The sequence below is a fragment of the Lacerta agilis genome, chromosome 1 (assembly GCF_009819535.1).
Source record: "Lacerta agilis isolate rLacAgi1 chromosome 1, rLacAgi1.pri, whole genome shotgun sequence".
Lineage (NCBI taxonomy): Eukaryota > Metazoa > Chordata > Lepidosauria > Squamata > Lacertidae > Lacerta > Lacerta agilis.
Genome location: NC_046312.1, coordinates 78,234,986 through 78,259,866, shown reverse-complemented (window position 1 = coordinate 78,259,866; position 24,881 = coordinate 78,234,986). Strand labels below are relative to the sequence as shown.

Below are 24,881 nucleotides of genomic sequence, written 5' to 3'. Positions count from 1 at the left end.
TGAAACTGGAAGCATTTGCTCAAGTGTCTTGTACCTGACTACATAGTATTTGCAGAACACTTTTGCTATAATTTGTATTTCACTCAGGTCACAAAGGTCTTAAGTATTCTCGGGGAAGGCGCCACACTGGAGAATTCTGGATCCTTTTTAAATGGTAAATTTTGATACAAAGTCAAATTCTGAAACCAGAGGGAGGGAATTTTTTTAACGAACAAAATGAATGGTGAGAAAGCTATGCATTCTTTATGCAGGGCTTACGATGACATGGTGGTTCCTCTGCCTCAAACCTGGTCGAACTACAACATTAGTAGCTCCCCCCAAGCAGTCAACATAAACTGATAGCATTCTAAAGGATTGGGACCCCTTTTACTTGAGACAGAAGCCTTTTCTTGAATATAATGCCTGGTATATTAAAGCCTCCAATTCACCACTTAAAACACCCTGTCTATGTTATTTACCCTCAAGAATGGCTAAAAGTAGCACTGACCACTAAGGTTGCTAGCCTGCAGTGGTTTGTTTTTTATTAACCCACCTGCCCACACCTACCTTGCAAATCACTTATGGTTTAAAAGGGGGGAATGATAACTATTTGTCTGAAAGCAATTCTTACCACAGACAAGCAGACAAACCTGATTAAAAGCAAACAATGACAGTGAACAAATTCCCCCCACACCTCCCATTAGGCTTGTTCCCTTGATAGAGGCTCTGTGCCTTTGCCAGATACATTGAAGACAGAAATTCAGCAGATTCTGCTTTTTCCATTGCTGCATCCTCAGGTTGGTGGTGGTGGGTGGGAAGAGCTGAAATTCTCCTTGACATGTTGTTGTCAAAGACACCAAAGCCCTGCCCAAAGAAAAGACCTAAGAGGGCTCCTGTACCTCTCATATAAAGGAAAAGTTTACTGCGGCACTGTAGTGGGAGAAGGCCTATCATTTAAAGAGTTGGGTGCCCTCAGGCTCTGATCTGAGGAATAGATGGGGTGGAGTAAAAAAACAACCAACAACAAGCCATTTTCAAATGTGATGGCTTGAGTCTATGTGAGGGATAGACAGAGGCAGTTATGCAGGAGCTCCCTCTTTCTAGCAGTTCTGGAAGACCTTGGCTGATGTTATCATGTAAGCCAGGGGTAACTAACATGACTGGGGCTGATGGGAACTGTAGTCCTACAACATGTTGGCTTCCCCTGATGTTAGCCTTGTATACTGGCACAGATTTTGTTTTTCCTATAGATGACCATATTTTCCCCTTTTCATCCCTCCAACCTGCTTTTAGCAGCATCTCTTGCTGTGTTGTCAGAATGTCTTGAGACTTGCTTAGCTTGCCTTGAGCAAGGGGCAAATCCAAACAAAAGGCAAGGTACCAAATGAATAGTGCCCCAGTTACTGCTCTTCAGGCACAACCTTGTATCGAGAGTACTGAACCTTTGCAGAGGTATAATGTGGTTGTGTATAAAGGTGTGGCATGGCTCACTGAGGTATAAGGCTGAATCCACTCTGAATCCACTACAGCTCTATCAAAGAAAGAGTCTTATTTGAGTTATTTTATATATTGGTAAAAGGTTTGCAGTAGTTTGCAGTGTCTCCCTCTGGGATGTTGGACTTACGGAAGAAATAGGTTAAGTACCGGCAATTGATTACCTGGATACTTGATATGCTTGAAATCTCAAGTCTTTAGTAGGGAAAAAAGTTTGTGGGATGATAATTATGAATGTCTGATCTAGTCTCCTGATCACTTGAGGTATTTGCTGTCAGGATAGTGAACAATGAGTTTCAAGGGTCTCTCCGGTTCCTGTTTTATTCATTTCAGTGGCTCCTTTTTGATGGCTCGATGCTGTACATGTACAGACACTTCTCTTTTAACAACAGAGCTTTTAGCATGGCCAAAATGTAAACTTCTGCGGCAGTGAGAGGGCTAGTAGTATTTTGTCTGCATGGTTCTATTTCTGACTCTTAAGACATCTTTCTAGAATGCATTGCAGAGTTTTCTTGAATTGCGTTCTTCTACGCTACCCTATGCTGAAGATTAGAGGAGCCACAAGCTGAAAGAAAGCTTCCTTGATAAAGGAATCCTTGAAAACAACTATATCTTAATTATTCTACCAGTGATGAATTATGAGCTCTGATTTCTGTACTGTAGTAGAGTTGTAGTAGAAATTTACCCACCAGAAACCAGAATATGTGGCTGCAATTTTGATATGCTCTATGCGTGTGATAGAATTTTCGTTTAAAAAATATTTTACATCTCCCACTCACTTGTCTGCCTGGGCTACAGTGCTGACTCGGGCATACTCTAGTCAACTTCTCCAGAATCAGAAGAGCTTTTATGAAATTGCAAAAATGGAGAATTAGACAACAGGTAAATGTACTAGTTGGAGGAGAACTCAGGTAGCTAACACTGAATAAACAGATCAGTATTTTAAATTAAACCATTAATATGTTAATTATACCAAGTAATGAAGAAACAGAATGAAAAAAGTATAAAATATAGTTACCTTAAATAATTTAGTGGTGTGTGCACTTCTTTTGTACATGATGCATATGTTCTGTCCCCTCAGTCCTTTCTCTTGGTCTTTTCTCTCCTCAAAGGAAGACAGCCTTCCTTTGCTGTTTACTCTGTCCTGGGAGAAGAATGCCCTAGATCCAAAGCTCTGTCATTCATTAGATATCTTACTGTTGATTAAGGGCTGCTTGCGCCACATACAATCCGACTCCTGCACAGAGGGCATTTCCATGCTACAACCAAAATCTCTCTGCAAACGTAGCATTTGACAATTCCACTCCCTTGATTCTTGCTTGAGGTACACTTGCTAGGAAGTTGCAACTGACTGTACATGTACATCTAGTACATTTGCTCAGTGGAAAACCCATGTGTAGTATCATTACATGTTGTTGTCTATAGGTAGCTTCACGTGAGAGTTAACATTAAATATGTCTTCTATCTAGGAATTTGGTAATGTGTGAAGTTGCTATAAGAAGTAAGTAAGCTGGGATCTAGTGCTTTGCACTAGTGGATAGTGGTCCCTTTGAGGTCAGTTGGCAGCACTGATGACTCATGGAATGCCCTCTAGTCTAGTTCCTTGGCCTCATTGGTGGGTAGTGCGGGATGCTTTCTCTTTTGCGGACATATTGTTTATTCCTAAATTGTTTATGGATTTTCTGCTTCCTTTCTTTAACAGAGGAAATAATTGAGGAATATCTTTTGTTTGTAGCATAATTCAAAAATTATGGACGAAATATTGCACATATTTGTAGCTGACTAAAGGACTTTTTTCCATGCAACATGCAATTGATTGTCACTCTGATATATTGCTATCTATGAAATGGCCAGGATTTTTATTCTTTTGTTAAGGATGCCCTGATTAGTTTTAAGGCCTATTCAATTCTTCTGTATAGTGAGGGCTAGTTAGGATTGTGATCTGGATGTGGATGTGTGGAGAATAGGACTACAACAGAATGTGAGTAGAAGTGTATTGGGTTACTTGCATTTTAAGAAAATGGAGGACACATGGTCAAGTTGTATTGCCCATCCTGTACTATTTTATGCTGTTTAGAGTAGTTGTACTTGCCAGGACCATAGCAGTTGAAAAAGATAACTAAACTGTCCTTGATTCTGGTTCCCATTAGATTTGAGCCACAACTGAGGTACTTAAGTTTGGCCGTGTTTATAAAACATTATTTAGGCATTATATTACATGGGCTGATAGTAGAGCCTTTGCCAACAGAGGACCTTGTGGTTATGGAACCATTGTGCTGAAGATTTGATTTTTAAAAGCAGCTTGCCAGAAATAAAATAATCAGAAAAGGCGCTCCAGCAGCATGTAATCAAGAGATGATGTAAAATAAATGAGAAATGGGGCTGCAAGTGACCTGAATATCATTTCCACTGAAGCAAAACTTCATGTACTCAATATTTCCACAATTTAATATAGATTATACAGATTATAGAGAATCACTGGTAGAATGTATAAAGGATTAATATACCATGATGGCAATATGTGAACAACTTGAACTTATTGCACGACTTAAGTTACAACTGTGCATTGTTAAAGTCACTATGTCCCAAGAACAACTGCTGGCACCATTACCTGTATCATTTTGTGCTGAACTCCTTGTACCATGTAATATGTGCTCTTGCCTTTTATGATCAACTTGGTTAAAATTACTGTTTTGAAGGACCCTTGAAACCCATGATGGCTTTGGATTTGGTGGACTTGGGGAGAAAGCCTAACTTCTGGCTGAGAGCAGTGGGGCTGAATGGGGTGGTGTAGCAACCACCACATCCGTAGCCCTGCCTCTTGTGCTGTCCAGGGCAGAAAGTTGAGGGTTGCAGTGCCACTGCCAATTTCTGCTGCATCAGTTTCAAGCTGGTGCATAGAGAGTCCAGGATCAGTCCCATTAACAGGAGTTGAACCAGGTTAGGATCCAGTGGATCCTTTGCCAGCCCAGCTCTTCCCCTAAAGAATCCTGTCCACGAGACTGCTACTGCAGAACCTTCCACTTACCTGTACATTTGGCAGGTGCAGTGAAGTTCTGGCAGAGTTTATGTTTTACACACACACACACACACACACACACACAGAGAGAGAGAGAGAGAGAGAGAGAGATATATATTTTGTAGGCCAGCTCCTGTGCAAAACCTCTCTATTAAAAATAAGACTGATTTATGATCTGCACACTTGCATTCATTTACATATCCCTTCACTCCCACTTTATGTTTAACTACAAATTCCTGTTTGTCCTGATCCGGCAAGGCTCTTCTTATGGTCTTATTTATGGATGGATGGGTGTTAATTCATTTGCACACAACATTCAATTGTTCTTTGATTAGCACTGTGTTTCACCATTTAAAAAAGAACAGCAGGGGCGAGCGCCCCCCTCCCAAAAAAACCCCACTGAGCTAGCTTAAAATTGGCTAATGCACTATGACAGAAGATACCTGTTCACTGGATGTTTGCCATTGTGACCAGTTGCTGTAGAGTACTGAACTCCTGGCATTGTGAAGAATTGCTGCACAATAACATCCAAAACGCTGCCAAGTATAAATTATGCACAAAGGCAAATTGATTCTGCAATGTAGTAATGGGGAGGAGGAGTTATCCCAGATGTTGTGTGTAATGTACATTCCGCGGATGTTGATTTCTGTTAGTTTTGTGACCAAAGAATCCATAGAATCTTAATCAGAGTTGTTGGTTTGTTCTCACAATCAAGGGAAAAGTTAAGGCCTTTGTTGTACCTACTTAATTTTTTGTTACTCTTCATTTTTAGACTGATTCTTGTGTGCAACCTGTCCACATATCCTGCTATCCAGCAGGTGATTTACTTATGGTTAATAGCAACATTTCCCTAGAATCTCACTTAATTTGACACAGTCAGAGGGAGAAAAATAGTGTTTGGCTTGCATGTGTGAAGCAACTGCCATCTTTAGGATTTTTGTGAAATTGGACACACTGTTTTCAGAAGCATTTCACAGCCCACCTGGTTAGCTTTGCTTTGTATTGAGGTTATTTTTGTGCATAAGATGCCAGCAAAATGTTACATGTAGCGTTTTACAACTAGCCATATACCATATGCAAGTTAAGCTTGAGATTTCTTTTTTAAATTGTTTTTTATTAAATATTTTCTGAGGTTACAAAAGTACATACTGAAGCATTCCCTGGAGAAAGTCGGTGAAAGCTGACTGCCATTATCCACTTCTTTATCTATGCCTGTTTAAATTTTCTTAGGAGTTAGAAGGGAGAGGAGTAGGGACAATTAGTTGCTAAAGAAGAGTTATGATAAGCATAGATAAACAATGGAAAGCAAGAGAGGGTGGTGGCTGCATGATCTGTCAGCTTTCTCTGGGGGAGACTTCTAACTTCTCTGCAGCCAGAACTTGGTTTACATGGAGCTGATTTTCACATAACGAATGCAATAGGTAACTATTTTCTTATTCAGAAGTTGAAATACACCCACAAATAATATGTTCTGTTATCCCTGAATTTGGTTTCTTTCCACGTGGATGTGTTGTTGTGTTTTCTTCTCTTTTGTCCTTCCAGAACAGATATACGCTGTTCTGGGTATCTTTTTGTGAATTTCTTCCTTCTCCAAGTGCCTAGAATGTTTTTAAGGCTGTTGTCAGCAGATATCCATGGACTCTCAGTGAATTATTGATAGCTCCATTCCACTAGCTTTCCTATTTTCTCTCTCAGCAAGGCTTCTACTTTGGCCAGTTAGCACGACTGTCTCCTGAATCAAAGTAGGGTTCTGCATGCTAATGCAGTCTTTTTGGCACAACACAGCTGTGACCAAGAGAAGGAGCACTGTAAGAAGAAGGAAGGAAGACATCTGTGAGAAATTTTGAAGCTTTCAAATTGTTGGGAAGCAATTTTTGCTTTGAAAGCCAATTTGTATAACATGCTTCACTGTGTTCTGTATTTGGGATTCATCCCCATTGCTCTTAGAAACATGTCATACAGTAATATTGGTTGCTTTCCCCAAAGTAGTCTACTTATGAAATGCAATGCAATACATGCCCAGGAAATTCATAGTTCACTACAAGAACCTTTGCCATCTCTAAAACGTAACGTGTAGTTGTGAAAGTTGGTATCAATGAAACCTGTGACCAATTGGTTGTCACCAAAAGCAGGTGCTTTATACATTTACCTGAATCTCTTACAATAGGTGTGTTGCTTAATCTTCCTTTTCTGATCTGGCAGTTATTTTCTTTACTCTGCCTGCTCTTGGATGAGACAGCTAGCCATTCTTCCCTTCCCCATCCCTTTGCTTCATTAATTCCAGTGTCACAAAATCTTGATGGAGTTCCTTTTAAAATGATGTTTATCTTGTGGATTTTGAGAGAGGCTCTGTTTTTCTCTTCTTGTTGAGGTTTCTTTAGGATTCTTCATTTACCCGGTATATTGAAGGAGAACAAGGGCAAGTTGGCCATAAGCTAGAATGATCCCAGGAACTTCTTTAGGTGCAAACAAAGACTTGACTTTTGACTTTTTCCTCACCCAGTAGCAACCCATGCTATCCCCAAAATACATTACCTCTGTAGAGCAGGAAGTAAGAGAGCTTCTCTTTGGTCACTGACCACAACAGTTATTGGCTTTGATATTCAACCAAAATTTATGGGTGCCTGCAGTTGATAAAGGAAGCTAAGCAGAGACAGTGTGCAGCAAAGATATAGGGCAGTTGTCGATTCATGACTTTGGTGTAAGAGATAAAGAGGTTTGGAAAAAAAAATATTCCACTGGCTGCTGCAGAGTATTACAGTGCCCTGAACTATATAACGAGAGAGGAACTGGGAATTGAAAGATATTTTTAAAAATTGGGTTATCTAATTAAATAATTAGACTAGAAACAGCTTCTAATTTTCTGCAGCAATCTTCCTTGTGTAGAGAACATAAGGGGTGATTTGAAAAGCACATTCTGTGTGATAGGAAGACAAGTCACAGTTACATTGAGGACCCTGTTACATGGGCTTATGCAGAAGGTAAGTGCATGCAGATTATGTGCTTGCTGTACATTTGTGCACAATGTACTGTGTGTGGGTGTTGAGTAGGAGGCGTATATGCTGGGTGTTTGGGAGTGTAGTCATTAGAGAGTCTGTGTGCAAAGAGAGAAGCCATTTAGCTCTGGGTTGCTGCATGTGTGATTTAAATGTGACACAGACTTGCAGACATTAAGCTTATTCTGCATGCATAGAAAAAGAATCCGCATCTTGGCATTTTCTCCTTGCTTCTGTGTTTTCAGCTTGTACATGATATTATCGATCTACTTCTTTTTTCTATCTTGCAAAGTAAACTATGAGCATTGCAGAGTGGAAGAAAGCCGGTAACAGTAAGATTGTGAAGATAGTTTATTTCATCTAAAAAATTTATCCTGCATCTTAAATAAACCAAATTGTCTGCAAAAATTAGAAAATGCAATAAAATCAGCTTAAACAGTAAGAATATGATTACTGTAATACTAGTTAATTTAGCTTTAAATTTAGTCTAAATAAACATTAAAAATAATGAAAAGATCTATGGAAAAGAGCATTCCCACCCACCCGTCCCCATCTCCGTAAAAGCAGGCAGTCACATTTATACTAACTTCCATAGAGAAGCAGTTATATAACCTAGAGGACACTACCATGTGTCTTTAGAGATGCTGGCTCCAAGCTGTTTAGGGTTTTATAGGTTATAAATCAACACTTTAAATTGGGACTGGAACTGAATAGGCAGCCTCTATAGCTCAAACAAACGAACAAAAAACCTCATGTATCTCTGCTGCCTATTTCTGTGAAGAGCTTGGGCCTAGGAAACTTAAAGTGGCCTCTAGGTATACCTTCTTCCCTCTTGAGAGAGCATTCTTAATGCTGACATGAGAATACTGCTTGCATTGTCTCACTTGTTGGGTCTGTACCTAGTCTCCAAGATAGAGTGCAAAGTAAAAAATGGGATTGCAGCATCCAGTAAATATTTTTCTGGCTGCTTTGTGAGACAAAACTTTATTCTCCAGGGCCTGTAACTTAAGCCAAAGTATTTCCTTTGTTCTGCTTCATGTCCTTGGGCCAAACAATGACCTGAAATCACATTGATGGCTTAAAAGTTTAAATGTGGAAAAACCTGTTTGCTAATCTGAGGAATGAAGCCACCCCATACTGCTAACTGCACTAGATACATATCATTAATATATATATTTCTGCATATTTTGGTTAGGCAATACTAGATTTCACTTTTTTTCCTTATCTTTGATTATGATGATGATGATGATGAAAGGAAGACACGCATTGTAGATCAAGAAAAACAATGACAGGTTTAAACAACAATTTTATACTGCAATCCTTTGAGAATATCAAATTACTTCTTGTTTCCCTTGAAAATAGACCCAATGTAAATTCTTTTGTTTGCATCAGAGGCAAACAATACTGCATGAAACCATTCAGAGGTTTGTGAAAACCTCCCATGTCTATGTGCAGATGTTCATAGATGCGCATTCCCATAGGGGTGCACAGCACATGTCCTTTCCTTGATACAGTGTTGGATACTTTGGCATTTAAACACTGTTTCTTTAATGCTCTATGGAGAATATTCTGTGGTGATTCTATGCAGACTACATTAATGGCGGGCTGAAAGAAAATTGACTTTAAAAAGTAATGTTCCCTAGAATTTAGGATGGTCTAAAAGGACACCTCCTCCTGCCAACCTAGTAGTTCGAAAGCATGGAGTGCAAGTGGATAAATAGGTACTGCTCCAGTGGGAAGGTAAACGGCGTTTCCGTGCGCTGCCATGGTTCGCAAGAAGCGACTTAGTCATGCTGGCCACATGACCCAGAAGCTGTACGCCGGCTCCCTCGGCCAATAAAGCAAGATGAGCGCTGCAACCCCAGAGTCGTCCGCGACTGGACCTAACAGTCAGGGGTCCCTTTACCTTTAAAAGGACACCTCACAAAATATTGAAAAAATAAATTCAGATTCCTGTCTATGATAGTGGCTGCATGAACTGTAGCTTAGCTAAAAGACTAGACCCAGAAATGAATGGATTGATGTTGTCAATGAAGGTATGTTGTAGAAACAGTTGTAACTGGGAAATGGCATGTGCTGGCAATAGCATGGATGTCCTCCTTCAGAACATATCATGTAATAATAGATTACCATTGAGATATTTTCAAGTTATTTGATGTTAAGAAATGTTGCCTTGTGGCAGTATGCACTTAGAAGTAGAAGCTTGTTTCACTAAGCTAGAATCCAGCATGAAAAGAATGGAACTGATTTCATAATAATTTCCCCAGTTTAATGATTTACAGCTGCAATCCGGACCCCACTTATCTAGGAGTAAGCCTTATTGAATTCAGTAGGACTTACTTCTGAGCAGACATAGCAAGGATTGAATCATAAGGCTGCTATCCAGTGCACAATGCAATTCAGAGTAAATCCTTTTGAATTATGTGTTGCTTATTTATGAACAAACAGGCATATATAATTGTCCTGTGTGCATAGGAAACTACATAGCATTTCATACCTATAAAGTATATTGTCTAATATTTTACCCCATGAACCTCTTTGTAAGGATTTTAGCATTGATATCGCACAAAATTGCTTTTATCTGGAAGCTTACTTTAGTTTATGTTTAAAAGAACAGCAATTGAACATTTAAGTTCAGATATAAAGTCAGTGTGATGCGTTGGAGCTTACTGTAATTGTAAGGAATTTTGGAGGTGTAAATTCATTTAGAGTAAGGAATGTACTCGGGTAAATTCGAGTTGGAAGTAACATAATGTTATCACCTATAAATGGAAAACTTTGCATCTTAGGAGTTACCTTCATATGCACAAGAGTTGGTTCATGTCTACAACCACAGAAATCTGCAGGAATGGTCTACAAAGGATATAGTCAATTACATTCAGACTTTAAATCAGGCTGAAGAAACTGTGGCCCTCCAGATGTTGTTTCAGCTCTTTTCACCACCAAACATGGCCAATGGTCAGGAATGCAGGGAGCTGTGTTCCTTTGTTGCAGGTCTACCGCAGAGGTGGTGAACTGGATCTGGCTGGCAGGCCACATTTTTTACTACCCTTAGCCCTCACAAGCCAAATTTAGCAGGTGGTGGGTTCCTCTACCTGTCAATCCCTTGACTTCACTATGACATCAGGTGATGGGGCACTTTGAAGTCCCACCATACAGGACTGATTGTAGATGCTCCAAAGATTTTGCAAGCCCCTTCAAGGATTGGCTGGCTGCAGCTGGTGCAGCCAAAGAAGAAAACAAAAAAACAAACAAAACAAAAACAGAGAAACTAACACGGAGAAGAATTCAGATTATATCATTTCATGTTCCTCAGGCAAGAGGAGTTTCTACTCTAATGGAGTCATACGTTTTCTTTAGAAGGATGTTATCTTCAGCTGAGATATATTTCAGTCTCTTGGTTTATATATTATATAAACACATTATTGACATACATTAAAGTTATATTATTTGAGAATTGTTTCCAGATGGAATAGTTTTATGTAGGATGCTTATTCCAGTAAGACTGTGATTCAGGTTGCCATTTCAAAAATATATAACAGTACAGAGTGAGTTTGATTATCATTAGACTTTTAGTAATACCGAATTCTGGACTCAGTCCTACTTCTACTGAAGATAGTGTCATTCTTTTTAGAATTAATTGCAGTATTCCTTGAATCATTATCTCTCTTTGGATTTGAACTCAGTTTAAGCATTACTACTCTCCATGTGCTTATTTTTCCTTTCTCAGATAGCTTTGGGAGTTGAAAAGCATGTTCTGACTAGTTCTCTGAGAGCTGTTGGCAGTGGTTTGCTGCTCATGTTTTAGCAGGGTGGGTGGGTGTTGCTTTTACCCACACCACCTCTTGCTGCATTCTTTGTATGTTCTTTAAGAAGTGGGTAGGGAACCAGAGCTCCTGATAGTTTGTTTTCCTTCTTTTTTGAAAAAGTTTCCTCACAAGCACAGCTGAGAATTTAGGCAACACCATTGGCAAACAGATCTATTAAGTGCACTTGCTGGGAATGTTTATGTTATTTCTGAAAAAATATGCTGAGGGTATTGATAGTATAGCACTCTGTTCGGCTTGTGTAATTTGCAGAGGAGGTTAGTCAAGGCATTATTGGTGGGTGTGCAAGTCTGGGGACGTCTTCTTACAGAAGATGGATTTTAAAATGCTTGTTGCTTAGTGCCATCTGGTGTATTTTCAGTTTAATTTGAACTTGACAGGAATTAGACAGAAGGATCAGTCATAGACAAGGAAGGCACTCTAGTTTTTTTCAGGAATTAGATATAACCTCTAAAATACTTTGCCTCAGCCATCACCAATGAGTACAAAATTGTTAGAGGATAATGAAATACTAAAATCACCAGGGCTATACTTCAGTGAGTGACATTTTTCAGTCTCCATTTATGCTTATTCTCAGTTCTGAAGAGGAAGTAAGAAACATAACGAGGCCTATTGCTTGTATTTGAATTTTCAAATTTTCCTTATACGATCCATGCAGGTAGGAATCTAAAAGGAATTGAGAGGGGAAGGAAGGGGGCCAAATAATGATTCTCGTTCCTTTTACCCACAATAGGTATATTGTTGGACAAGGGCTCAGGTAAAACTTTTCCTTAGCCAAATAGCACCCCCATAGTTCATGTAAAAGGGCTGAAACCACCATCCTGCCCTTGAAGCAAGTGTTGGGAGGAGGGCACTGAGCTGTGCCAAAGTAGCATACTGCCTGTGAACCCAACTCTCCTCTCTCAGTTGTGGAGATGAAAGGAGGGTTCTGCCTCCCTTTGCCTCTGAAGTGACCATGGGTGGAGGAGACATTTGAGTAGATCTGGAGAATGTGATGCTGCAACTCAAGAGCTCTCAGTATGTGTGTTAATAGCTTACCTAGTGTCATCTTACCTGGTGGCTCCTAGTGTTAACTAAGTGGGAAACAAGCTATGCTCACTTTCTGCTCCACTAGCACTACAGTGGTACCTCGGGTTACATACACTTCAGGTTACATACTCTGCTAACCCAGAAATAATGCTTCAGGTTAAGAACTTTGCTTCAGGATAAGAACAGAAATTGTGCTCTGGCGGCACAGTGGCAGCGGGAGGCCCCATTAGCTAAAGTGGTGCTTCAGGTTAAGAACAGTTTCAGCTTAAGAAAGGACCTCCAGAATGAATTAGGTAAGTACGTAACCACTGTATTATCCTTTCTCTCCAGGCCCACCACTGATTGAGTTGCAGGCATTTGTTCTCCTCTCTTGCTTTCTTTCTGTAAGTATTCTGCAAGTATACTGTTGGTTGAGGCTGTCTCCTACCCTGCCATTCTCTTCCCTCTTTTGGTCTTCTGGACATCTTAGAAATAGATATTCCCAGTCCAGGATTTCCCCACAAAGGAAGCTCCAGCAGTAATATATGAGCTAGCCCATATTTTTTCCACTCATATTGTAAAGACACTGACATTTTGTCTTGTAGCTGTTTCAGACTTCCATTTTCCATTCACATCAGGAGAACAATTACTCCTAATACTTAGCTTCATCCTTCCTCTATGGTCTAATGGCCATGGGCAACCAGAGCAAGAAATTGATTTGAGAAAGCACACCACCTAATTTCACAGTGACATTCCTTCAAAGATGATGCCCAAGATTCTGAAAGAGAAGCTCATTTTTTAGATCAGCTATAGGTTAGAAAGCCCTTCCCAGCAATCTGAAGACATTTTCTAAGGATGACATCACATCCTCCAAGGAAGAACAATCTCCAGATTGTGAAGATGCACGTTCTGAGACAGAAAGAGCTCTATTCATAGGCTTTAAAATAGCAGCCTGAAGATTGATGATGTTTTATACATGTTATAATTGCTGGTTTCCGCTTGAATCGGGCATGCTAAGTGCATGCCATCTGGAGTATTTGTAGTCAGGCTGATAAAGATTGGAGATTCAGCCATAAACATGTCTTATCTGGAAAGTTTGTAATGTGGAGGGCAGGGGGCACAGAATGTACATTCCTTTTGTAAAAAATGAGATCCAGGGGCTTGTTGTTAAATAAATAAACTATAATCATACATTTCCAGTTTATCAAGACTATGTTTAAAAAAACAACTCCATATCTCCAAATCTCCAACAGGTTGTAGAAGTGGACACACTTTTGAAATTATTGTTTTTCATAAAGTACACCCTGACAAAGAAAAGTATATAAATTCAATAAATAAACAATAAATAATAAATTCCAGGTTCAGACATTGCACTAAGCTAACCCCTTCACAGTTTGCTTGCACTTTGCATGAAGGAAGGAGCGAAGCGGACTCTGGCTGCATTCATCAGCTAGTATACACCTTGTGTACCTCATGGCTTATGGTTTAGTGTTACATGTGAAACTGATGGGGGGGGGGGAACAGCTGGACATCTCCCTATCCATTTGGACTCTTAGGTGACTTCTCTATCCTCAGTACTAACCTCATGTAGTCACTTACAGAAATGATCACGCTGCCTAATTGGGTTGAAATTACCCTCCCCCTTTATTTCAGCTACTGTTTTTCTCTGCCCTTCCTTATTACTCATCCCATCCTTCATCAGGCTTTGCATAATTAGCATTTTAAAACTTCATAAAACTATTCTAGTCAAAAAAATAAAAACTGTGAAAGGACTTCATGGGTGAGGGGTGCTGAATCTTTTCCTTCCTATAACTTTCCAAAGCCACTATTCTCTGTTCCTAGCTCACTTCCACAATTAGAGAAGAGCAGTTGAAGTAACTGACTACAAAGTGTTGGGAAGCCGGAGTGTAGCTCTCTTATGTTAAAGTTAAAGCAAGACCTTACATACACCCCTCTTTATATGTGAATGAGGCAGATACCGGTATGTGAATCCTGGCTCCAATATACCCAGTTTGGCTCTACTTACAGTGGCTGGATAGCATAACAGTATTAAGGTGGAGTATTGGAAGTCAATTTTAAAACTCCAGGGCAGTTTTGCCAGCACTTTGCAATGTGAAGTTTGAATTATTTTGTGGGTGGTAGGGCTATTTTTCCATTTTCTGAAAAGGGGAGTCCTAATAAATGATTAAGTAAAGGGATATTCATGGAGTGGTCTGATCGTATTTACGTGTTATACAACCCTCTTATTGCTGCATCAAAATAATACGGCTGGCCATTTCTAGTTAGCAGGTGGTCCAGCCACCACAGGGTTGACAGAGCTGTCGGTTTGTTATGCCTTAAAATATGTCACATTCAGCTTAATGTCTGATCTGTGGGTGGAAATGGCAAATGCATCAGGAGAGCAAATCACTTAAAACCACAGATGTCTCTAGCATGCTGTCACTCTCTAGCTTTGTGTAATTGTTGGCACCACAGTGGAGCAATGGTTTGGACACTTTGGTTTGGCTTTCTGTGGTCTGTTAGTGGAGTAGTATGCAAAGTACACAAGGGGTCATGCAGGTCTCACTTCTTCCCTTTGGCCCTTATCCAGCTACAAATGTGTGCAACAGCCTTGGCTGCATATATGCAGCCTCTGGTCAGATAATTGCTGGTACCATTATTCTGCTGTTAAGGGCAGGGAAAGATTATATCCAGCTGCTCCCCTGCTCAGCTCCGTCTCTTGAACAGTTCATCAGGACTGCCACACAGTTTGATGCACACAGCCATAGCAACTGAGCAGGGGAAGGAACCACAAGCACAGCAGATACTTGTGAGCACGGTTCCTCAACCACATAGGGATATACCACCTTTCTGCAGTTCAAACCATGCTCAAGGCGACTTACAACATGAAAAAATACATAACTACAACATAACAAAAATAGTTAGAAACAATAAATAAAACATTAAAAATACACAACCAAACTGAACAATTGCCACATAAACCACAATATCTAAAATAAAGATACAAAAAACCAACAGCAACAGGTCCCCCCAACAAAACCCCCAGGCCCAAGAGTCTGTTCATCAGCGTCAGTTTCTGTACCTGTAGTGAGTTAAAGCCCCACCCTCTGGGAAAAGGTGGGAAAAGGCCTGCAAGGCAGGGAGTAGGTCTTCCAGGATTCATAACCATTGTCTGCACTGTGGTGAAGATACCACTGAAAGTAGCATTAGCATCTGATTCTATTTGTAACTCACATTTTTTCTCCTATCACTGATTTGTCTCTGCTCCATTTCCTGGTTGATTTGCATGAAAGAAGTGGCCACACTTAGACAATGTGTTGTGGTAAGCCTCATGCTCACATGTTACACCCCCCCCCTTTCCTCCACCCGCAAGAGGAGGAGATTGACAGCTTCCAGTTATTATTTGGAAACAACCCATTCCCTAATTCTGTTCCAAACCTCAAACAGAAGCTTTAGTTCTCTTCCCCTTGTGCACAAAGAAGGAAAGAAGAGGAAGGAAAGCCTGTAAGACTAAAACTTGCTATGCTGCATTCTGAATGAAACCTGTATATTTGTAAAGATAGTGCTTGTTTATATTTGGGGGAAAGTTCACTGTATCAGTCATCCTGTCTATGTTCTATTGGTCCTTACTCATTATCAAAGTCCTTTTTTAAAATAAAAAGTTGAGTTTGCATGCAGTCATCCATTGCACCCAAAAACTGTCCCAATGAAGGGGAACCCCTACTGGGCCTGGGTGTGTGCATACATTGTGTGCTGAAGCTGTAACCATTTTCAGAGACTTGAGCAAAACAAGAGTCTACTTCATCAAATGTTTGAAGTGATAAGTTGGCAGGTGTTAACACATGGTTGTAGAGAGAAAAATTCTATAATGAGGTCATTGGGAAAGGAAATGTAAAAAGTATAGGCTTTGACCATTTTTATTCCATTACAGGTGTTAACTTATCAATGACAGGTTGTTTGCATTATCATCAGAACTGCTTTGTCAATGATCACTGTACTTATTTTACATACCTTTAATCTTTAACGTAATTGTCATAGCCTTTATTTTGGATTTCATTTCCCTCTGACCTAACTGTTTGCAGTTTTTTCTATATACGTACCTGACAGCTTAGGATAAAACCTCATGCACCTGATGAAGTTGACTCTGGTCCATGGAATCTTAATGCCATAATAAATGTGTTAAAACCTAAGGTGTCACAAATCTCTCTTGTTTATTTTGAAGATGGTGATTGAGTTGAAGGTTTAGCATATTTCTGGCTCTGACTGCTTCTTTCTTCAGAATCTCTAGGTTATCTTGACTGAAGGAGGAGAGCCCACTAACCCAAGGGAGTTAGATTATATTGTACAAAGGTGTCATTTATATCCTTTCCCCTCCTCTTCCCTCAATGTATGCTCATCCACCCACACTATAAGCTGTATTTCACACATTCTCACATCTTGCTGCCACAATATTCTTTCTCCTCTCATGGATACACAAATACCACCTGATCTTCCTTCCACATGCACCTATCCAACAAACTCCCCCTCACATAATGACCACATTCTCTTTCACACACATATACATGTGCACTCTACATCTCTCACGCAACTGTTGCTCACGGCAGACAAATTGCAAGGTGGACAAGTCATTTTATGAGTTTTATATTCACATTTTTTTGGTAATTTTAAAACAGGACATATGGTTTGGGAATGGATGTTTGCTATTGTTTTTGTCATTGCGAATCAGTAGTGAAAATACAGGTGCACCATGATGTTTCTTTTCTCTGTGCTCATCCCAGTGGTTATTCCTCCTCTGGTTACTGCTGTGGATACACGAACTGCCTGCCTGTGTCCAGACATTATGATTGTCTGTAAGTGATTTCCACAATGCAGAGTTAATGTTGCCAGCCTTCATGTCACATTTGTAGACATCTATGTAATGCAGAGTTGGTCTGCCAACAGGTCTGGCACCTGAAACCAGCTGCTCGTAGAGCACATCCTTTAGGATCCTGCCATCTTCCATTCTGTGAGCACGCTACCCCATCACTGCTGCCTCTGTTGGGTAGGAGCAGGGCACAGAGGGTTCTATGCCCCGTCACCGCATGGCGTTTGAACAGCTGAAGTTCAGTGGTGGGGATGGGGCAAGTGTGGAGGACTTCCTCTGTGCTCCCCCAGCCCCTGCCACTGACGGGTGGGCACTCACGTGCTGGGTGGGGGCAGGGCGGTGGGGGTGCACTTTACCCTCTGGGCCCCACTTCTACCCAGCAGGCCAGGGCCAGCTCGTCATTGGGCGAGTGGGCGCTTTTGTGCCAGGTGGAGGCACAGAGGGTGACGGGCAGGGGCTCGAGTGCCTGGCAGGGCATGGAGCGCTGGCAGGCAGGAGCGAGGCTGGGTGCAGAGGGTAAAGAAACCCTCTGTGCTCACCCATGGGACTCGCACACCAGGCACATACCGGGGGGGGGGGGCTCCTGGTTTGCACCCTGCTCAGACTCTGTGCCTGGGGCCACAGCCCTCCTGCCCCTCCCACTATACCACTGAGTCAGACCACTGGTTCATCAATTACAGTATTGGTTACTCCAGGGTGTTAGGCATACGTCTTCATACAACTTGAGCTCTTTTGATTTGAGATGCTGAGAAGTCAACCTGAGACCATTCTAAATGGAGAAAAGAACTCACAACATTGAGCTATGTGAAATAGTGCACTAATTCTAGGACATCTGAAAACCCAAATGAAAACTTGGGAATAGGAGTTGCAGCTGTGCTGTGTTTGTTGGGATTGTGATGGAGCAAGGTGACAGCAAGGTCATTGGACCTCTGAATTGATAGCAGTGCCATTCAACAGGTGAGCACACCCCTGCTAGATGCTGTCACCACAAACCCACAGCTCACCCATCTTGCTGCAGCCTCTCTTTGCTCCATCCTTGTCCGAGCAAGGGCACTTCTGCTGTTCCTTCCCTTCATGAGCTGCTGTTGGCTGCTTTGAACTCACAGTGTAGCACAGTATCTCCCGTCCTTAGGAATGAGTAGCTTTGGGCTGGTGTGCTAACCTAAGGGCTGCATATGGTGTCTCTTATATCTAATGGGATATGCATAAGCCAATTTTCGTATCTTCCTGCTGTGCTCAGCTTCTGTATGTATTGTGCTTCTGCAGCGAATGCCAGATCTAGTAGCATTGTGGATTTAACTAAATCTCCCTAGTTTTATCTGAAATCTTGTGACTTTATCTGAAATCTTGTGGCCTCGTTCTTGTTCTTTACACTAAGCCTTAACCCTCCACATGTATATTCTGCAGTGCTCCTTCCCTACTCCATGCTACATCCTCGTGTCACAAAGAATTAAAGCCAAACTATATGTTACATTAAGCACACTACAGTATTTAAAAATGTGATTTGGACTCCTCAGTTTTCTTTCCTATCAAAAAGCAGCCGTGGTGTGTGTGTCTTAGTCTTATCGTATCAGGACTGCAGCATTTGCCTTATCCTAGCTTGGCTGAAGGCTCCCAGGGAAGGCAGTAGCACTTACTGGAAAGAATAGGGAAGGCCAGGAGACCATGGCAAGGGTTTGCTGGAAATCACTCAGGGATAATGGTTGTTCTCAGTAGCATGCAGAGACCTTATGAAGGCTGGCTGCTTTGGATCTGCTATTATTCCCACCTGCTCTATGGAACTGTCTGTTTCTTAAATGGCCATTGCCTGAATCTGCAGCTGTCTTATGGCACAGGAGTAGTGGAGACTGCATTTAATTCAGGGGTTGCCTTCTGAGTATGCGGAGTTAGGTGAATCCTGGAATGGGGGATGGTGCCTCCTCACTGATGCCTCCCCTCCTTCTGATTCTTCCTTTGAGTCAGAGAAGGAATTGAGGCTAGAGAACATGACTGTGTGGGAAAGATGGGGTTATCTTCCTCCCCACTATAGTCCTGATACAGATTGGGCTGCTGACAGCTACTTTAGGTTAGGAAAGGAAAGTGGCAGCCCTAGTTTTACATTTAAATATTATGCTTAACATAGCATGTAGTGGAGGCCTCCACAGCTAAAGCAGCATGTGAGAGAGGAGACCTTTCACTCTTTGACGAAGAAGATGGCCCCTCCTGTGTGCCTCTTATTTACAGAATATTAAAGCAGCCAAAGGACCAAAGCCTTTTCAGCCTTTTGCTCCTACAATTCTGTCTATGATGTAATCTGTTGCAGGGAAAGAGGATTTCTGATATTTAGGAAGGATTTAGAGTGTTCCAAAGTCATTACAGTGCACTCAGTTGCTCTGATTTGTCTAGTGAAAGAGGTGCTGCTTCTTTGCTGCTGCACTTGCTATCTGAGAGCATTCTCTGTCCCTTGGACATTTTTCTCATGAGTGACAGCATTGTGTGCTCTCATTCTCAGTCCTTCCTCCCATAATTCATAAGTCTCCTGAGAGCAGGAAATGAGGTCACTTCCTTCTAGAGTGAGATCAAAATGTAGAAAGAGGTGGGGGGAGTCCTGATTCACACATGCTTTGCTTGAAGCAGCTTCAGTTGAATAAATGATGGTTGTGTCTTGGAGGGAGGGACCTGCTGTGATGGAGGTAGTGTTGATGCTGCTGCTGGTGATGCGGATGACTGGCTTTGTTGGCAGACAGTCACCAAGCTGTTTTTTCCCTCCTGCTTGGGATTTTCAGTGGTGCCAGGGCGAGTATGCTGATTCCTCCTTCACTCATGAAGACTCCGTCCATGGACACGGACTATCCCAAGAAAGCTTCTTGGGACAGAAGAATGTGCTTCTACTGGACTACATGCTATGTAAGCATATTTTATTCACACACACTCCTGTTTCTATTTGAGCCTGGGAACCCAATTTGTGTAACAATGCACTTGAGACATTTTAAATGCATTTCTGTGCAAATAAATGCCTTCCCATGACTTCATAAATACATGCTCTAATCTAGGTGTAAAGTCCTTTTCAAACACTTGGTAATCCTTTACTGTTTTAAGTAGTCAGGACATGTACTCATCATCACAGCAAATTAGTTAATTTATACAATTTGACTGCACGATTCTACACATGGTAACATATTATTTCCCATCCTTTTAATGCATGCATGTGGAAGAATTGGGATTCTAATGTGTGTTAGTGATCATGAGTACAAGAGTTATATTGATTCCAGGCTACTAAATTAATCTAGAGTAACATGATATGATACCTTCTATGTGTTGCCTTCTTTCTGCTTTCTTCCTGGACTCATAATTGCACGTCCAGTGAATTTTGAGTGCATCTACCAATTCCTGATGTTTGAACTGCTCAAATAAAAAAACATGAATGATCTGCCCCTTAACTTTCAGGATAACATATTTTTTTCATTTAGCTCTTATGCTGCCTATGTACCATATGCTTTTTCATTCTCAGTTGCTACTGTTCTTACTCTTGACTTCCACACTACCTTCAATAGTTTGGAGAAAAACAGGTCCAGATGTCTGTCATATAAATAGTAGGCTTGCTAAGGTAAAAAAGGTAGCCTATTCAAAGTTACTTGGTTTTAAACATGAATTCTTTGTTCATATTTTCTGTGAGATTTCATTGCTGGAAAAGTTTCATGATTGCAAAATATAATACAGGAGGTAGAGTCCAGCTAATTGTCCTAGAGGGAGTAATATTTTACAAAGATATACAAGGAGTGTTGGAAGTGAACAATGATCCTAAGGAAAATGTGAGGGAAGGGAAGGCTAGTAATGCTTGCCAATTTTTTTTGGTGGGAAGAGGTATTGCTGTGTAAAGAGAGAATGAAAGATATCACCAGGGATTTTCACTGGAGCAACTTGGCACCAATTCTTCACAATGTCAGCAACTTGATGGGTTAGGTGAATGAATCTCAATTTAAGAAATCAGCTCCTGCTACTCAGTGAATGCAGATCTGCCCTTTACAATTAATTACATAAAAATGGGAGGACATACATATTTTCTCAGAGGGGACAGAAGAGGGGCAAGGCAAAAAAGATAGCTTTCTTACTTTTCCCTTCTCTCTAGAATTCTTCTCTGTCATCTATACTTCCTTGCCCAATCCAGTGAAGGAGAGCCACTCTCAGATACTTGGATATGTATCTAAATGTACATCCTTAAGGGGAATATATATTCCAACAGTGCAGTACAGATAGACTGCATCTACACTCAGATGTACATTTGCATGTTCATCTCATTTATCCTGTTTTAAGCTGAAAGAGAAGATTCCTCCTTTCATTTCAAAGGATACTGTTTGGTGGCAGGGCTAGCTGTGCTTGTGTTCAGCTCAAGGTACAATATTTTCTCTGTGAGGGCCCTCAGATTTAAGAAACAAAAAGACAGTTAATTAACCTGGAGGGTGGCAGGCACACTTTCCAACAACATTTTTGAGAATTCTCTGAAACCACTTCACCAGAGTTCCTACGGTTTGAATCTTGGAAGTTCTGCTTAGATCATTTGAATGTGAACCTTGTGTAAAACAACAGCATCATATGATAATTGTAAATAGACGTAGAAAGTATATATATTGGTGCTTACCATAAGAGTGCTTTTAAAAGCAAATCCTGACTGTGATGCATATAGTAGAAATGAGATTATTGAGGTGTTACCCATTTTGTTAATTGCTTAAGAGAACAATTAAATAAGATCAAGTCTGAGGTACATTGATAGCAGCAATGAATTTGCTCTCTCTCTCTCTCTCTCTCTCTCTCTCTATATATATATATATATATATGAACCAATACTCCTGGGACAGCAATAGAATCAAGATGCCGGAGGGTAAGGAAATAGAGTAGCTCAAAATTATCAAAAATGTTGGGCCTGATTGAGACTTATTATAGATCATGTTCAGGTCCTTCTTAAACTATATTATTAGTGTTTGGTGAAGTAATCAGGATGGATTATAAATTGAGATGTAGCCAGGCAGGACTGAGGAGAACTAAGATGCTGTGGACATCAGGAAGATATCCCCCCTCCTTGTTCCTACTCTTGCCAAATTGTTCCGCGAAGAACAGAGGAAGTACTACTGGTGCGAATCAGGAAGCTAAGCTATTTATTCCTGAATAGAAATGGAGCCACTTTCAGCTGTCAAATCTGTTGCAAATATTTCAGCTGAGAAAGGATCTCTGGTTTATGTGGAAGGCTTGAATTCCTACTGCTAGATTTAGTAGGCAGACCCTTCAAGGTACCTCAACTATGCTTCAAGCAGCAAAACCTCTCCTAGTCTCTCGGAACCTGTTCAGACATTGAAGAGGACATTGTGGACAAGTGATGTTCATTTTCAAAAAGAAACTCAATGCCAGTACAACCAACCTGGATGTTTAGAACAGGGTAGTGACTCCACCCATGAAGCAGTACAAAAATCACCAGTTTTTCAAGGACACATTCTGTGGGGAAAGGCCATATAGACAAGTGCTGTATGCTTTGACTTATGGTGTTGGGAATTATATTGTAAGGATTAATTTGAAATCCATCACCAGAATTTGTGAGTAGGAAAGACTGACTATATGCATAGGCCCCGACTGCAATGTTGCCATTAACAAGCTTCTGAAAAAAGGAAGCACTAGAGAAGCATCTGGCCATTAAATATCCAGAAATATTCAGGGGGACTTGCCAAAGAATGATCTGGGCTGGCTTCAGCACGTGCCTTCGGCATGTATGCCTGTGGCAGCTGTGCCTGGAAGCAAGCAAGGGCTGACTGAAAACCACAGCTGCCACTTGCTGCAAGGGCACTGAGAATAGGCTCTTTAGACATTGAATTTGAATGGAGCTGCTATGCAAGCTGGGTTTGGGCAACTCACAGAGCAATGTGTTGTGTTGGTTCTAGTGTTTCACAAAGGGGTATAGGGAGATCTCTTCATAAGCTGTGGGGAGCGGGGGGAAGTGTACAAAAATTTCTGTTTATGTGATGTTCAGGTTAGAGGAAGTTTTTGAACAGTTGCTTGGGTGAGCAGAGTGCTGGGTGAAGAGAATTATTGTACAGCTGCTGTCCACAGAAAAATGAATCACTCCTTATGGCCAAATGAATTAGCATAATTACTGTTTCTGGGTGGATAAATTATGGACCTTACAGTCTGATATTCAGATTTAGACTAGGAGTGCTCTTGCATTTTGTCTAGTATCCCAGTGTGACACTCGTATCTGAGATGACTGGTGCCAGTGGTAAAATGAATTATATAACTCAGAAGCTCTTTGAATATCCAGCCCAAGGTGCTTGCAGCCAAAATATTACTTGTAGGATTCCCTCCAGCTGTGAATGCATTCCCATTTCTATTCTAGGAGAAATCTGTTATTACGGCCACAAAAGTATGATATGAATCCGTGAAGATCTCCTCTTCTGCCACTCATTAGTGGGATCTTTTGCTGATTCGAAAGTCTTTTATAAACAGAAGGAGCTCTTCCACTTGTAGAAGGCTTAGTATCCAAGCCAATGGATTCAAAAGTCTAGGTGTCTAATTGCAGTCATAAAAAAGCTGATAGCAAGATTTTAGATTATGTGTATCATGCTTTGGTTCATAATGCTAAAATTGATACACTTTATAACTGATGTGGCTGACCTTCCTGTTGCAAATCCCATAACCTGACTAACACCTTGCAGACATATGGGTAGGAATTTCTGCGTTAATCACATCATGAGCATACTGTATATGCTGGTCTTGGAGAACCAATATCAAAAGGCTTCATGTTGTCCTGTGGGTTTTTTGGTTGTGATTCAACATCCATTTCCATGCACAATCCTATGAAGATATGACAGAGATGTCTGTGCACCTTGTTTATCACACTTTGAAAAGGTTAAATATGACAAGTACCATACATATTTATTCTGAAGTGAGTCCTACCTCATTCAGTGGAGCTGACTTTCATGCAGGGAGACATACATTTGTATGCTTAGACTTCACTGCCAAAACGGGAAAAACTTGAATGTTTTTCATGTATGACAAACTTCAGCTTCCTGATTGAGTGGATCTCTTTCTTCAGAAGAATAATTCTGTAGAAAAATTGCCACCCACCCATTCAGGAATCTCCACTTCATTGGTTTTGACAGGCTGTGTTGCAGGCTGGAATTTGGGTCACAAGCACCATGTTGTAGCAGCTGACTCTCCAGAGGACTTACTGGACCAAAATGAACAAATTAATAGGTGCCAATATGGATAAGAATTCCAGAATTTTTAAAAAGTAGGTTAGCAGACTGGTCCGAGCATTCTTGCCAGGGAAACAGTTTGGGAATGCCAACCTAGCATCCATACTCCTTTGCAAGTGCAAATGCAAGCAGTCATGCAAAATTTAGAGTCTGATAGTTCATAGGACTGGCTTTATATTATGTCCCCAAACCCCAAATTTCAGTACTTTTATCCTACGTGTAATATGGAATAAAGATGCTAAGCCACCTGTTAGAGCTTCCACAGGCATCTAGAAAAGATCAGTAACCAATACACAGCTCTGTAATAAGATTCCCACTAATCTTGTGAATTGGAATCCAGTGAGCATGGGTTTTACTCCACTTTCAGCTAATGCTCACCTCCCTTCATCTATAGCTGTGTTTCTTTTGATCCTCCTAATGCCTCTTTTAAACATTCAGATGTTGCGTCATCTGTAGCTCTGAATAGCAGTATCA

At 40.8% G+C, this 24,881-nt stretch overlaps 1 protein-coding gene across 3 annotated transcripts in view; it reads left to right on the top strand.

The window, feature by feature from the left end:
• DAGLA (diacylglycerol lipase alpha) overlaps nucleotides 1-24,881 on the top strand; it is a 77,751-nt gene that overhangs the window by 24,552 nt on the left and 28,318 nt on the right. For 2 of the 3 annotated variants that reach the window (XM_033157054.1, XM_033157036.1), the window contains exon 4: nucleotides 19,953-20,073. The exons of the other annotated variant lie outside the window; for it this stretch is intronic. The gene's annotated coding sequence lies outside the window, so the exon portion shown is untranslated. The remainder of the gene's footprint in view (nucleotides 1-19,952; nucleotides 20,074-24,881) is intronic. 3 annotated transcript variants of the gene reach the window in all.